The 14119-nt window shown below is 56.8% G+C and overlaps 8 non-coding genes across 8 annotated transcripts; all 8 read left to right on the top strand.

Annotated features, from left to right (window-relative positions):
* The first annotated feature begins 349 nt into the window (after positions 1 to 349).
* LOC149750037 (small nucleolar RNA SNORD116) lies at positions 350 to 441 on the top strand. Its single transcript, XR_016392324.1, has one exon. It is a non-coding gene; the product is annotated as a small nucleolar RNA SNORD116 (small nucleolar RNA).
* Positions 442 to 1623: 1182 nt separating this feature from the next.
* Positions 1624 to 1717, top strand: LOC149750036 (small nucleolar RNA SNORD116). The gene has a single exon (XR_016392406.1). It is a non-coding gene; the product is annotated as a small nucleolar RNA SNORD116 (small nucleolar RNA).
* Positions 1718 to 4154: 2437 nt separating this feature from the next.
* Positions 4155 to 4246, top strand: LOC149750035 (small nucleolar RNA SNORD116). The gene has a single exon (XR_016392344.1). It is a non-coding gene; the product is annotated as a small nucleolar RNA SNORD116 (small nucleolar RNA).
* Positions 4247 to 5428: 1182 nt separating this feature from the next.
* On the top strand, positions 5429 to 5523 carry LOC149750034 (small nucleolar RNA SNORD116). Its single transcript, XR_016392425.1, has one exon. It is a non-coding gene; the product is annotated as a small nucleolar RNA SNORD116 (small nucleolar RNA).
* Positions 5524 to 7962: 2439 nt separating this feature from the next.
* LOC149750033 (small nucleolar RNA SNORD116) lies at positions 7963 to 8054 on the top strand. The gene has a single exon (XR_016392323.1). It is a non-coding gene; the product is annotated as a small nucleolar RNA SNORD116 (small nucleolar RNA).
* A 1182-nt stretch (positions 8055 to 9236) lies between these two features.
* Positions 9237 to 9330, top strand: LOC149750032 (small nucleolar RNA SNORD116). The gene has a single exon (XR_016392405.1). It is a non-coding gene; the product is annotated as a small nucleolar RNA SNORD116 (small nucleolar RNA).
* Positions 9331 to 11769: 2439 nt separating this feature from the next.
* LOC149750031 (small nucleolar RNA SNORD116) lies at positions 11770 to 11861 on the top strand. The gene has a single exon (XR_016392322.1). It is a non-coding gene; the product is annotated as a small nucleolar RNA SNORD116 (small nucleolar RNA).
* Positions 11862 to 13043: 1182 nt separating this feature from the next.
* On the top strand, positions 13044 to 13137 carry LOC149750030 (small nucleolar RNA SNORD116). The gene has a single exon (XR_016392404.1). It is a non-coding gene; the product is annotated as a small nucleolar RNA SNORD116 (small nucleolar RNA).
* The last annotated feature ends 982 nt before the right edge of the window (positions 13138 to 14119 follow it).

The raw sequence follows: 14119 nt of genomic DNA, 5'->3' as shown, positions 1-14119 counted from the left end.
CCTGGGGCCGTCCGTATAATCCGTGATTCCCGGTGAAGTGAGGAGGAGGAGTCTCGCAAGGGTGCCGGGGTGCATTCCATGGGGATCCTGATTTAACCCTCGTTGCGGTAAGCAGCACTTCTGTGCTAAAACCTAGAGGTGTCACCACGGGAACCTGTGCAACGGGGCTATACCCTCACCTTCCGACCTTTTCTCGGGGAGCACGAGCTTCGACGCCCTGAGAACTGGCTGCATTTCCTGCTCCAATGGCTCGGCCCTGGCCGCTTCCATATGCTGACGTGATTCAGCTCGATGGGTGTCCCATGGTGGCATCTGCAACTTTGCATGTCCAGCGTTTGAGCGTGTGCTTGGATCGATGATGACCCCCACTAATGCATTCCTTGGAAATCTGAACAAAATGAGTGAGAAAACCCTACCGTCTCCTCATTGGAACTGAGGTCCAGCACGTAGCTCCCAAAAGGAAAGGAGGGAGAGGTTGAGGTTGCGTTTGCTGCCGTGAGAGTCCTCGGCCACGTTGTTCAAGTTGAGGGTTGTGGCCGTCTCGTGGGGAGAAGAGCCATTGGGAAAGGAGCCTGGGATGCCAATCCACGTGGGAAGGCTAGGGCCAGCGTGCCGTCTCTGGGTTCCTTGGTCGAGCCAGGACTTCTGTCCCCTGCCTCGGACGAGCATGCGGATAGGAAAGGAAGCGTGAACCGTTGGTGCTCCTATCGACTGCACTTGAGTTCTACAGGCCGCCGCCACCGGCTACTCGTTGCCTTGTGCCCTCCCAGAAAGAGAAGGCTATGCTCAGGGTCAGAGCAGGATTCCTGGCCTAAGGCAGGCTTCTTTGTCATGTTCTCCTTGGGCGACCAGATGCAGTTTAGGTTTCTCGTGATGAGAGGAGAAATCCAATGGGCCATTGTCCCCGGGAGGTTGGCCAAGCTGATGGCTCCTCCTCGGGTTGCGTCCTGGCTTGTGTGTGCTGCGTGAAGGGGCTAGAAGAGGCCTTAGCCAATCTTAGTCACGGCAGGCTTCTCTGGTGAGGCGTGGCTCTGGCACCTTTCCGTGACACATTGGGATCCCGGGGGAGAGAGAATATCAAGCCGAGTGAAAAAGACACGTGTGATGGCTGGCTAAGCCCGCAGGCTTACGGGTGGGTGGATAGATCGACGGTGGCCATAGGGTTCCTGGAACACACTTTCCCTTGTTGCGCCCGTGCACCCTCCTCAAGTACGCGTGTGTTCTCTCAGCCCGAATCAGGTGGAATGCCAAGGAAGGAATACCGGCAGCAGAGCAGCCTGGGGCCATCCGTATAATTCGTGATAACCGTTGAAGTGAGGAGAAGGAGTCTTGCAGGGGTGTTGGCGCACGTTCCTTGAGGATCCTGGTTCAAACCTTGTTGCGGTAAGCGGCACTTCTTTGCTAAAACCTAGAGGCTTGGCTACGGTAACTTGAAAAAGGGGCGACACACTCACTTTCTGGCCTTTTCTCGGGGAACACGAGCTTTGATGCCCTGAGAACTGGCTGCATTTCCTGCTCCATTGCTCGACACTGGCCGCTTCTGTATGCTGACGTGATTCAGCTCGCTGGCCGTCCCGTGATGGGATCCGCAACTTTGCATGTCCAAGGTTTGAGCATGTGCTTGGATCGACGATGACTCCCACAAATGCATTCCCTGGAAATCTGAAAAAAAAATGAGTGAGAAACCCCTACCGTCACCTCATTGGAACTGAGGTCCAGCATGCGGCTCCAATAAGGACAGTAGGGAGAGGTTCACATTGCATGTGCTGCTGTGTGTGCCCACGGCCACGTTGTTCAAGTGGAGGGCTGTGGCCATCTCATGGGGAGAAAAGCCACTGGGAGTGGAGCCTGGGATGCCAATTCAGGTGGGAAGCCTAGGGAGAGCGCGCCGTCTGTGGGCTCCTTGGTCTAGCCAGGACTGCTGTCCCCGGCCACGGTTCAGCATGTGGGTAGGAGAGGAAGTGCGAGCCATTGGTGGTCCTCTCGCCTGCACTTGAGTTCTACAAGCCGCCCCCACCGGCTGGTCGTTGCCTTGTGCCCTCACAGAAACAGAAGTCTCTCTGCCCATGGTCAGAGCAGGACTCCGGGCCTAGGGAAGGCTTCTTTGACATGATCTGCTTGGGAGACCAGATGCGGTTTAGGTTTCTCATGATGAGGGGAGAAATCCGACGGGCCATTGTGCCCGGCAGGTTGGCCAAGCTGATGGCTCCCCCTCGGGGTGTGTCCGGCCTGTGCGTGCTCTGTGAAGAGGCTAGAAAATGCCTTGGTCAAGATAAGTCACATCAAGCTTCTTTGGTGAGGGGTGGCTCTGGCATCTTTCCGTGACACGTTGGGATCCCCGTGGAGGGGGAAGGGCAAGGTGAGTGAAAAAGACACGTGAGACGGCTGGCAAAGCCCACATGTTTACTGGTGGGTGGAGAGATCGACAGAATCCATGGAGCGTTTGGAGGCATGTGTAGAGAGGGAACACGGGAGCTCGTTTGTGGACTGTCCCGCCTTTTTCCTCTCCTTGTTCGATTAACTCCATGGCGGGTCCCTGTGCTAGCGAGTGGTTGCCTTCGTGGCACAGTATGGTTTCTCCTCATGGGGGAGGATTTGGAGGCCGTGAGGTGTTTGTCCCTGTCTGTCCACGTTCCCCCTGTGTTGAAGATGTGAAGGTGTTCCTCAGTACAGCCCAGCGTCTTTAATACACCCAGCCCACATAGCGTTCCCTGAGGGTTGCAGATCTTCCCGGAGGTCATTGGGCACAACTAGGCGGAAAGAAGGGAGTTGGCTGCCAAGGAACGGCTACAGCTTTAAGGGCAGGAGAGGATGTGTGGTGCGGGGGTCATTTTTCCTGCCACCCGCTGGTGCGTCCAGACTGTGGTATCCGGCGTGCCTGGCCACAGGCCAGACAAGTCATAGCGGTTCAAGTGTCTAGGCTGTTGGCTGGGCTCTCATTGCACGGCTGTGGGTAACACGTTGCTTCTAGAAGACCTGGGCCTCACGGTTTCTCCGAGGGCACGTCACTGACGGGCCCAGTGTGCGAAAGTGCCAGCCACCACTGCAGGTGACCCAATTGCTGTCACTCTTTGCTCCGCCACTTTGCGCACTGGAATGGCTCCCACGCCGTTAGGCTGCGAGCGTTTTCCCCACCACGCTAGGCATCGGAATGGTTCGCGTGCCATTAAGTTTGTGTGTGGGCCAAGGTTAGGTCGTCTGTCTTAACAGCAGGCCAGGCAGTATGCCTGCTGGTGAGTCTCCCTTGATCAGTCCAGGCGTTCCTCACGTACCCTTTGTCACGGGTCCCTACGAGCCGCTTTTGATGGAGGCCGTCATATTCGGCCAAGGGCCCTTCCCTCGTGGAAGATCTCTTCCCCTTCAGGGCGCGTCCTTTTAGTGGAAGCGTACGTGCCAAGGGCGGATGTGTTCACCTGGAGGGCACTGGCTCTTAGTCTGAGGGGGCACAGTTGCCCTGAGGGGGGGTCTCAGGGATTCAGGAAGACATCCTTTTCCTGTGCTGGAGGGGAGAGTGCTCAGGAGAGGAGTTGCAGGGCCCGAGACCAGGGGGTTGTTGGACAGCGTGGCTCTTTGTCCCGATGGCCACAGGCTCTGAAGGCGTCTGCTCTACGTTGCTTTCACGCTTGCCTGCAGACACACAGGCAAGATGGGCAGCAAATGAAATGTTGAGGGGAGATAGAGTACTCATCGCTGTGTGGTATCGCCCTTTCCCTCGGTGCCCCCGCGCACCCTCCTCAAGCACGCGTGTGTTCTCTCACCCCAAGCCAGGTGGAATGGCGGGAAAGGAGTTCCAGCAGCAGAGCAACCTGGGGCCGTCCGTATAATCCGTGATTCCCGGTGAAGTGAGGAGGAGGAGTCTCGCAAGGGTGCCGGGGTGCATTCCATGGGGATCCTGATTTAACCCTCGTTGCGGTAAGCAGCACTTCTGTGCTAAAACCTAGAGGTGTCACCACGGGAACCTGTGCAACGGGGCTATACCCTCACCTTCCGACCTTTTCTCGGGGAGCACGAGCTTCGACGCCCTGAGAACTGGCTGCATTTCCTGCTCCAATGGCTCGGCCCTGGCCGCTTCCATATGCTGACGTGATTCAGCTCGATGGGTGTCCCATGGTGGCATCTGCAACTTTGCATGTCCAGCGTTTGAGCGTGTGCTTGGATCGATGATGACCCCCACTAATGCATTCCTTGGAAATCTGAACAAAAGGAGTGAGAAAACCCTACCGTCTCCTCATTGGAACTGAGGTCCAGCACGTAGCTCCCAAAAGGAAAGGAGGGAGAGGTTGACGTTGCGTTTGCTGCCGTGAGAGTCCACGGCCACGTTGTTCAAGTTGAGGGTTGTGGCCGTCTCGTGGGGAGAAGAGCCATTGGGAAAGGAGCCTGGGATGCCAATCCACGTGGGAAGGCTAGGGCCAGCGTGCCGTCTCTGGGTTCCTTGGTCGAGCCAGGACTTCTGTCCCCTGCCACGGACGAGCATGTGGATAGGAAAGGAAGCGTGAACCATTGGTTGTCCTATCAACTGCACTTGAGTTCTACAGGCCGCCGCCACCGGCTACTCGTTGCCTTGTGCCCTCACAATAAGAGAAGGCTATGCTCAGGGTCAGAGCAGGATTCCTGGCCTAAGGCAGGCTTCTTTATCATGTTCTCCTTGGGCGACCAGATGCAGTTTAGGTTTCTCGTGATGAGGGGAGAAATCCAATGGGCCATTGTCCCCGGGAGGTTGGCCAAGCTGATGGCTCCTCCTCGGGTTGCGTCCTGGCTTGTGTGTGCTGCGTGAAGGGGCTAGAAGAGGCCTTAATCAATCTTAGTCACGGCAGGCTTCTCTGGTGAGGTGTGGCTCTGGCACCTTTCCGTGACACATTGGGATCCCGGGGGAGAGAGAATATCAAGCCGAGTGAAAAAGACACGTGTGATGGCTGGCTAAGCCCGCAGGCTTACGGGTGGGTGGATAGATCGACGGTGGCCATAGGGTTCCTGGAACACACTTTCCCTTGTTGCGCCCGTGCACCCTCCTCAAGTACGCGTGTGTTCTCTCAGCCCGAATCAGGTGGAATGCCAAGGAAGGAATACCGGCAGCAGAGCAGCCTGGGGCCATCCGTATAATTCGTGATAACCGTTGAAGTGAGGAGAAGGAGTCTTGCAGGGGTGTTGGCGCACATTCCATGAGGATCCTGGTTCAAACCTTGTTGCGGTAAGCGGCACTTCTTTGCTAAAACCTAGAGGCTTGGCTACGGTAAATTGAAAAAGGGGCGACACACTCACTTTCTGGCCTTTTCTCGGGGAACACGAGCTTTGATGCCCTGAGAACTGGCTGCATTTCCTGCTCCATTGCTCGATACTGGCCGCTTCTGTATGCTGACGTGATTCAGCTCGCTGGCCGTCCCGTGATGGGATCCGCAACTTTGCATGTCCAAGGTTTGAGCATGTGCTTGGATCGACGATGACTCCCACAAATGCATTCCCTGGAAATCTGAAAAAAAAAATGAGTGAGAAACCCCTACCGTCACCTCATTGGAACTGAGGTCCAGCATGCGGCTCCAATAAGGACAGTAGGGAGAGGTTCACATTGCATGTGCTGCTGTGTGTGCCCACGGCCACGTTGTTCAAGTGGAGGGCTGTGGCCATCTCATGGGGAGAAAAGCCACTGGGAGTGGAGCCTGGGATGCCAATTCAGGTGGGAAGCCTAGGGAGAGCGCGCCGTCTGTGGGCTCCTTGGTCTAGCCAGGACTGCTGTCCCCGGCCACGGTTCAGCATGTGGGTAGGAGAGGAAGTGCGAGCCATTGGTGGTCCTCTCGCCTGCACTTGAGTTCTACAAGCCGCCCCCACCGGCTGGTCGTTGCCTTGTGCCCTCACAGAAACAGAAGTCTCTCTGCCCATGGTCAGAGCAGGACTCCGGGCCTAGGGAAGGCTTCTTTGACATGATCTGCTTGGGAGACCAGATGCGGTTTAGGTTTCTCATGATGAGGGGAGAAATCCGACGGGCCATTGTGCCCGGCAGGTTGGCCAAGCTGATGGCTCCCCCTCGGGGTGTGTCCGGCCTGTGCGTGCTCTGTGAAGAGGCTAGAAAATGCCTTGGTCAAGATAAGTCACATCAAGCTTCTTTGGTGAGGGGTGGCTCTGGCATCTTTCCGTGACACGTTGGGATCCCCGTGGAGGGGGAAGGGCAAGGTGAGTGAAAAAGACACGTGAGACGGCTGGCAAAGCCCACATGTTTACTGGTGGGTGGAGAGATCGACAGAATCCATGGAGCGTTTGGAGGCATGTGTAGAGAGGGAACACGGGAGCTCGTTTGTGGACTGTCCCGCCTTTTTCCTCTCCTTGTTCGATTAACTCCATGGCGGGTCCCTGTGCTAGCGAGTGGTTGCCTTCGTGGCACAGTATGGTTTCTCCTCATGGGGGAGGATTTGGAGGCCGTGAGGTGTTTGTCCCTGTCTGTCCACGTTCCCCCTGTGTTGAAGATGTGAAGGTGTTCCTCAGTACAGCCCAGCGTCTTTAATACACCCAGCCCACATAGCGTTCCCTGAGGGTTGCAGATCTTCCCGGAGGTCATTGGGCACAACTAGGCGGAAAGAAGGGAGCTGGCTGCCAAGGAACGGCTACAGCTTTAAGGGCAGGAGAGGATGTGTGGTGCGGGGGTCATTTTTCCTGCCACCCGCTGGTGCGTCCAGACTGTGGTATCCGGCGTGCCTGGCCACAGGCCAGACAAGTCATAGCGGTTCAAGTGTCTAGGCTGTTGGCTGGGCTCTCTCATTGCACGGCTGTGGGTAACACGTTGCTTCTGGAAGACCTGGGCCTCACGGTTTCTCCAAGGGCACGTCACTGACGGGCCCAGTGTGCGAAAGTGCCAGCCACCACTGCAGGTGACCCAATTGCTGTCACTCTTTGCTCCGCCACTTTGCGCACTGGAATGGCTCCCACGCCGTTAGGCTGCGAGCGTTTTCCCCACCACGCTAGGCATCGGAATGGTTCGCGTGCCATTAAGTTTGTGTGTGGGCCAAGGTTAGGTCGTCTGTCTTAACAGCAGGCCAGGCAGTATGCCTGCTGGTGAGTCTCCCTTGATCAGTCCAGGCGTTCCTCACGTACCCTTTGTCACGGGTCCCTACGAGCCGCTTTTGATGGAGGCCGTCATATTCGGCCAAGGGCCCTTCCCTCGTGGAAGATCTCTTCCCCTTCAGGGCGCGTCCTTTTAGTGGAAGCGTACGTGCCAAGGGCGGATGTGTTCACCTGGAGGGCACTGGCTCTTAGTCTGAGGGGGCACAGTTGCCCTGAGGGGGGGTCTCAGGGATTCAGGAAGACATCCTTTTCCTGTGCTGGAGGGGAGAGTGCTCAGGAGAGGAGTTGCAGGGCCCGAGACCAGGGGGTTGTTGGACAGCGTGGCTCTTTGTCCCGATGGCCACAGGCTCTGAAGGCGTCTGCTCTACGTTGCTTTCACGCTTGCCTGCAGACACACAGGCAAGATGGGCAGCAAATGAAATGTTGAGGGGAGATAGAGTACTCATCGCTGGGTGGTATCGCCCTTTCCCTCGGTGCCCCCGCGCACCCTCCTCAAGCACGCGTGTGTTCTCTCACCCCAAGCCAGGTGGAATGGCGGGAAAGGAGTTCCAGCAGCAGAGCAACCTGGGGCCGTCCGTATAATCCGTGATTCCCGGTGAAGTGAGGAGGAGGAGTCTCGCAAGGGTGCCGGGGTGCATTCCATGGGGATCCTGATTTAACCCTCGTTGCGGTAAGCAGCACTTCTGTGCTAAAACCTAGAGGTGTCACCACGGGAACCTGTGCAACGGGGCTATACCCTCACCTTCCGACCTTTTCTCGGGGAGCACGAGCTTCGACGCCCTGAGAACTGGCTGCATTTCCTGCTCCAATGGCTCGGCCCTGGCCGCTTCCATATGCTGACGTGATTCAGCTCGATGGGTGTCCCATGGTGGCATCTGCAACTTTGCATGTCCAGCGTTTGAGCGTGTGCTTGGATCGATGATGACCCCCACTAATGCATTCCTTGGAAATCTGAACAAAATGAGTGAGAAAACCCTACCGTCTCCTCATTGGAACTGAGGTCCAGCACGTAGCTCCCAAAAGGAAAGGAGGGAGAGGTTGAGGTTGCGTTTGCTGCCGTGAGAGTCCTCGGCCACGTTGTTCAAGTTGAGGGTTGTGGCCGTCTCGTGGGGAGAAGAGCCATTGGGAAAGGAGCCTGGGATGCCAATCCACGTGGGAAGGCTAGGGCCAGCGTGCCGTCTCTGGGTTCCTTGGTCGAGCCAGGACTTCTGTCCCCTGCCTCGGACGAGCATGCGGATAGGAAAGGAAGCGTGAACCGTTGGTGCTCCTATCGACTGCACTTGAGTTCTACAGGCCGCCGCCACCGGCTACTCGTTGCCTTGTGCCCTCCCAGAAAGAGAAGGCTATGCTCAGGGTCAGAGCAGGATTCCTGGCCTAAGGCAGGCTTCTTTGTCATGTTCTCCTTGGGCGACCAGATGCAGTTTAGGTTTCTCGTGATGAGAGGAGAAATCCAATGGGCCATTGTCCCCGGGAGGTTGGCCAAGCTGATGGCTCCTCCTCGGGTTGCGTCCTGGCTTGTGTGTGCTGCGTGAAGGGGCTAGAAGAGGCCTTAGCCAATCTTAGTCACGGCAGGCTTCTCTGGTGAGGCGTGGCTCTGGCACCTTTCCGTGACACATTGGGATCCCGGGGGAGAGAGACTATCAAGCCGAGTGAAAAAGACACGTGTGATGGCTGGCTAAGCCCGCAGGCTTACGGGTGGGTGGATAGATCGACGGTGGCCATAGGGTTCCTGGAACACACTTTCCCTTGTTGCGCCCGTGCACCCTCCTCAAGTACGCGTGTGTTCTCTCAGCCCGAATCAGGTGGAATGCCAAGGAAGGAATACCGGCAGCAGAGCAGCCTGGGGCCATCCGTATAATTCGTGATAACCGTTGAAGTGAGGAGAAGGAGTCTTGCAGGGGTGTTGGCGCACGTTCCTTGAGGATCCTGGTTCAAACCTTGTTGCGGTAAGCGGCACTTCTTTGCTAAAACCTAGAGGCTTGGCTACGGTAACTTGAAAAAGGGGCGACACACTCACTTTCTGGCCTTTTCTTGGGGAACACGAGCTTTGATGCCCTGAGAACTGGCTGCATTTCCTGCTCCATTGCTCGACACTGGCCGCTTCTGTATGCTGACGTGATTCAGCTCGCTGGCCGTCCCGTGATGGGATCCGCAACTTTGCATGTCCAAGGTTTGAGCATGTGCTTGGATCGACGATGACTCCCACAAATGCATTCCCTGGAAATCTGAAAAAAAAATGAGTGAGAAACCCCTACCGTCACCTCATTGGAACTGAGGTCCAGCATGCGGCTCCAATAAGGACAGTAGGGAGAGGTTCACATTGCATGTGCTGCTGTGTGTGCCCACGGCCACGTTGTTCAAGTGGAGGGCTGTGGCCATCTCATGGGGAGAAAAGCCACTGGGAGTGGAGCCTGGGATGCCAATTCAGGTGGGAAGCCTAGGGAGAGCGCGCCGTCTGTGGGCTCCTTGGTCTAGCCAGGACTGCTGTCCCCGGCCACGGTTCAGCATGTGGGTAGGAGAGGAAGTGCGAGCCATTGGTGGTCCTCTCGCCTGCACTTGAGTTCTACAAGCCGCCCCCACCGGCTGGTCGTTGCCTTGTGCCCTCACAGAAACAGAAGTCTCTCTGCCCATGGTCAGAGCAGGACTCCGGGCCTAGGGAAGGCTTCTTTGACATGATCTGCTTGGGAGACCAGATGCGGTTTAGGTTTCTCATGATGAGGGGAGAAATCCGACGGGCCATTGTGCCCGGCAGGTTGGCCAAGCTGATGGCTCCCCCTCGGGGTGTGTCCGGCCTGTGCGTGCTCTGTGAAGAGGCTAGAAAATGCCTTGGTCAAGATAAGTCACATCAAGCTTCTTTGGTGAGGGGTGGCTCTGGCATCTTTCCGTGACACGTTGGGATCCCCGTGGAGGGGGAAGGGCAAGGTGAGTGAAAAAGACACGTGAGACGGCTGGCAAAGCCCACATGTTTACTGGTGGGTGGAGAGATCGACAGAATCCATGGAGCGTTTGGAGGCATGTGTAGAGAGGGAACACGGGAGCTCGTTTGTGGACTGTCCCGCCTTTTTCCTCTCCTTGTTCGATTAACTCCATGGCGGGTCCCTGTGCTAGCGAGTGGTTGCCTTCGTGGCACAGTATGGTTTCTCCTCATGGGGGAGGATTTGGAGGCCGTGAGGTGTTTGTCCCTGTCTGTCCACGTTCCCCCTGTGTTGAAGATGTGAAGGTGTTCCTCAGTACAGCCCAGCGTCTTTAATACACCCAGCCCACATAGCGTTCCCTGAGGGTTGCAGATCTTCCCGGAGGTCATTGGGCACAACTAGGCGGAAAGAAGGGAGCTGGCTGCCAAGGAACGGCTACAGCTTTAAGGGCAGGAGAGGATGTGTGGTGCGGGGGTCATTTTTCCTGCCACCCGCTGGTGCGTCCAGACTGTGGTATCCGGCGTGCCTGGCCACAGGCCAGACAAGTCATAGCGGTTCAAGTGTCTAGGCTGTTGGCTGGGCTCTCTCATTGCACGGCTGTGGGTAACACGTTGCTTCTGGAAGACGTGGGCCTCACGGTTTCTCCAAGGGCACGTCACTGACGGGCCCAGTGTGCGAAAGTGCCAGCCACCACTGCAGGTGACCCAATTGCTGTCACTCTTTGCTCCGCCACTTTGCGCACTGGAATGGCTCCCACGCCGTTAGGCTGCGAGCGTTTTCCCCACCACGCTAGGCATCGGAATGGTTCGCGTGCCATTAAGTTTGTGTGTGGGCCAAGGTTAGGTCGTCTGTCTTAACAGCAGGCCAGGCAGTATGCCTGCTGGTGAGTCTCCCTTGATCAGTCCAGGCGTTCCTCACGTACCCTTTGTCACGGGTCCCTACGAGCCGCTTTTGATGGAGGCCGTCATATTCGGCCAAGGGCCCTTCCCTCGTGGAAGATCTCTTCCCCTTCAGGGCGCGTCCTTTTAGTGGAAGCGTATGTGCCAAGGGCGGATGTGTTCACCTGGAGGGCACTGGCTCTTAGTCTGAGGGGGCACAGTTGCCCTGAGGGGGGGTCTCAGGGATTCAGGAAGACATCCTTTTCCTGTGCTGGAGGGGAGAGTGCTCAGGAGAGGAGTTGCAGGGCCCGAGACCAGGGGGTTGTTGGACAGCGTGGCTCTTTGTCCCGATGGCCACAGGCTCTGAAGGCGTCTGCTCTACGTTGCTTTCACGCTTGCCTGCAGACACACAGGCAAGATGGGCAGCAAATGAAATGTTGAGGGGAGATAGAGTACTCATCGCTGGGTGGTATCGCCCTTTCCCTCGGTGCCCCCGCGCACCCTCCTCAAGCACGCGTGTGTTCTCTCACCCCAAGCCAGGTGGAATGGCGGGAAAGGAGTTCCAGCAGCAGAGCAACCTGGGGCCGTCCGTATAATCCGTGATTCCCGGTGAAGTGAGGAGGAGGAGTCTCGCAAGGGTGCCGGGGTGCATTCCATGGGGATCCTGATTTAACCCTCGTTGCGGTAAGCAGCACTTCTGTGCTAAAACCTAGAGGTGTCACCACGGGAACCTGTGCAACGGGGCTATACCCTCACCTTCCGACCTTTTCTCGGGGAGCACGAGCTTCGACGCCCTGAGAACTGGCTGCATTTCCTGCTCCAATGGCTCGGCCCTGGCCGCTTCCATATGCTGACGTGATTCAGCTCGATGGGTGTCCCATGGTGGCATCTGCAACTTTGCATGTCCAGCGTTTGAGCGTGTGCTTGGATCGATGATGACCCCCACTAATGCATTCCTTGGAAATCTGAACAAAATGAGTGAGAAAACCCTACCGTCTCCTCATTGGAACTGAGGTCCAGCACGTAGCTCCCAAAAGGAAAGGAGGGAGAGGTTGAGGTTGCGTTTGCTGCCGTGAGAGTCCTCGGCCACGTTGTTCAAGTTGAGGGTTGTGGCCGTCTCGTGGGGAGAAGAGCCATTGGGAAAGGAGCCTGGGATGCCAATCCACGTGGGAAGGCTAGGGCCAGCGTGCCGTCTCTGGGTTCCTTGGTCGAGCCAGGACTTCTGTCCCCTGCCTCGGACGAGCATGCGGATAGGAAAGGAAGCGTGAACCGTTGGTGCTCCTATCGACTGCACTTGAGTTCTACAGGCCGCCGCCACCGGCTACTCGTTGCCTTGTGCCCTCCCAGAAAGAGAAGGCTATGCTCAGGGTCAGAGCAGGATTCCTGGCCTAAGGCAGGCTTCTTTGTCATGTTCTCCTTGGGCGACCAGATGCAGTTTAGGTTTCTCGTGATGAGAGGAGAAATCCAATGGGCCATTGTCCCCGGGAGGTTGGCCAAGCTGATGGCTCCTCCTCGGGTTGCGTCCTGGCTTGTGTGTGCTGCGTGAAGGGGCTAGAAGAGGCCTTAGCCAATCTTAGTCACGGCAGGCTTCTCTGGTGAGGCGTGGCTCTGGCACCTTTCCGTGACACATTGGGATCCCGGGGGAGAGAGACTATCAAGCCGAGTGAAAAAGACACGTGTGATGGCTGGCTAAGCCCGCAGGCTTACGGGTGGGTGGATAGATCGACGGTGGCCATAGGGTTCCTGGAACACACTTTCCCTTGTTGCGCCCGTGCACCCTCCTCAAGTACGCGTGTGTTCTCTCAGCCCGAATCAGGTGGAATGCCAAGGAAGGAATACCGGCAGCAGAGCAGCCTGGGGCCATCCGTATAATTCGTGATAACCGTTGAAGTGAGGAGAAGGAGTCTTGCAGGGGTGTTGGCGCACGTTCCTTGAGGATCCTGGTTCAAACCTTGTTGCGGTAAGCGGCACTTCTTTGCTAAAACCTAGAGGCTTGGCTACGGTAACTTGAAAAAGGGGCGACACACTCACTTTCTGGCCTTTTCTCGGGGAACACGAGCTTTGATGCCCTGAGAACTGGCTGCATTTCCTGCTCCATTGCTCGACACTGGCCGCTTCTGTATGCTGACGTGATTCAGCTCGCTGGCCGTCCCGTGATGGGATCCGCAACTTTGCATGTCCAAGGTTTGAGCATGTGCTTGGATCGACGATGACTCCCACAAATGCATTCCCTGGAAATCTGAAAAAAAAATGAGTGAGAAACCCCTACCGTCACCTCATTGGAACTGAGGTCCAGCATGCGGCTCCAATAAGGACAGTAGGGAGAGGTTCACATTGCATGTGCTGCTGTGTGTGCCCACGGCCACGTTGTTCAAGTGGAGGGCTGTGGCCATCTCATGGGGAGAAAAGCCACTGGGAGTGGAGCCTGGGATGCCAATTCAGGTGGGAAGCCTAGGGAGAGCGCGCCGTCTGTGGGCTCCTTGGTCTAGCCAGGACTGCTGTCCCCGGCCACGGTTCAGCATGTGGGTAGGAGAGGAAGTGCGAGCCATTGGTGGTCCTCTCGCCTGCACTTGAGTTCTACAAGCCGCCCCCACCGGCTGGTCGTTGCCTTGTGCCCTCACAGAAACAGAAGTCTCTCTGCCCATGGTCAGAGCAGGACTCCGGGCCTAGGGAAGGCTTCTTTGACATGATCTGCTTGGGAGACCAGATGCGGTTTAGGTTTCTCATGATGAGGGGAGAAATCCGACGGGCCATTGTGCCCGGCAGGTTGGCCAAGCTGATGGCTCCCCCTCGGGGTGTGTCCGGCCTGTGCGTGCTCTGTGAAGAGGCTAGAAAATGCCTTGGTCAAGATAAGTCACATCAAGCTTCTTTGGTGAGGGGTGGCTCTGGCATCTTTCCGTGACACGTTGGGATCCCCGTGGAGGGGGAAGGGCAAGGTGAGTGAAAAAGACACGTGAGACGGCTGGCAAAGCCCACATGTTTACTGGTGGGTGGAGAGATCGACAGAATCCATGGAGCGTTTGGAGGCATGTGTAGAGAGGGAACACGGGAGCTCGTTTGTGGACTGTCCCGCCTTTTTCCTCTCCTTGTTCGATTAACTCCATGGCGGGTCCCTGTGCTAGCGAGTGGTTGCCTTCGTGGCACAGTATGGTTTCTCCTCATGGGGGAGGATTTGGAGGCCGTGAGGTGTTTGTCCCTGTCTGTCCACGTTCCCCCTGTGTTGAAGATGTGAAGGTGTTCCTCAGTACAGCCCAGCGTCTTTAATACACCCAGCCC

This window comes from Delphinapterus leucas, chromosome 2, assembly GCF_059928025.1.
Source record: "Delphinapterus leucas isolate spDelLeu-1000000601 "Yukka" chromosome 2, BTC_Dleu_Yukka2, whole genome shotgun sequence".
NCBI lineage: Eukaryota > Metazoa > Chordata > Mammalia > Artiodactyla > Monodontidae > Delphinapterus > Delphinapterus leucas.
This window is presented reverse-complemented; position numbering and strand designations above follow the sequence as displayed.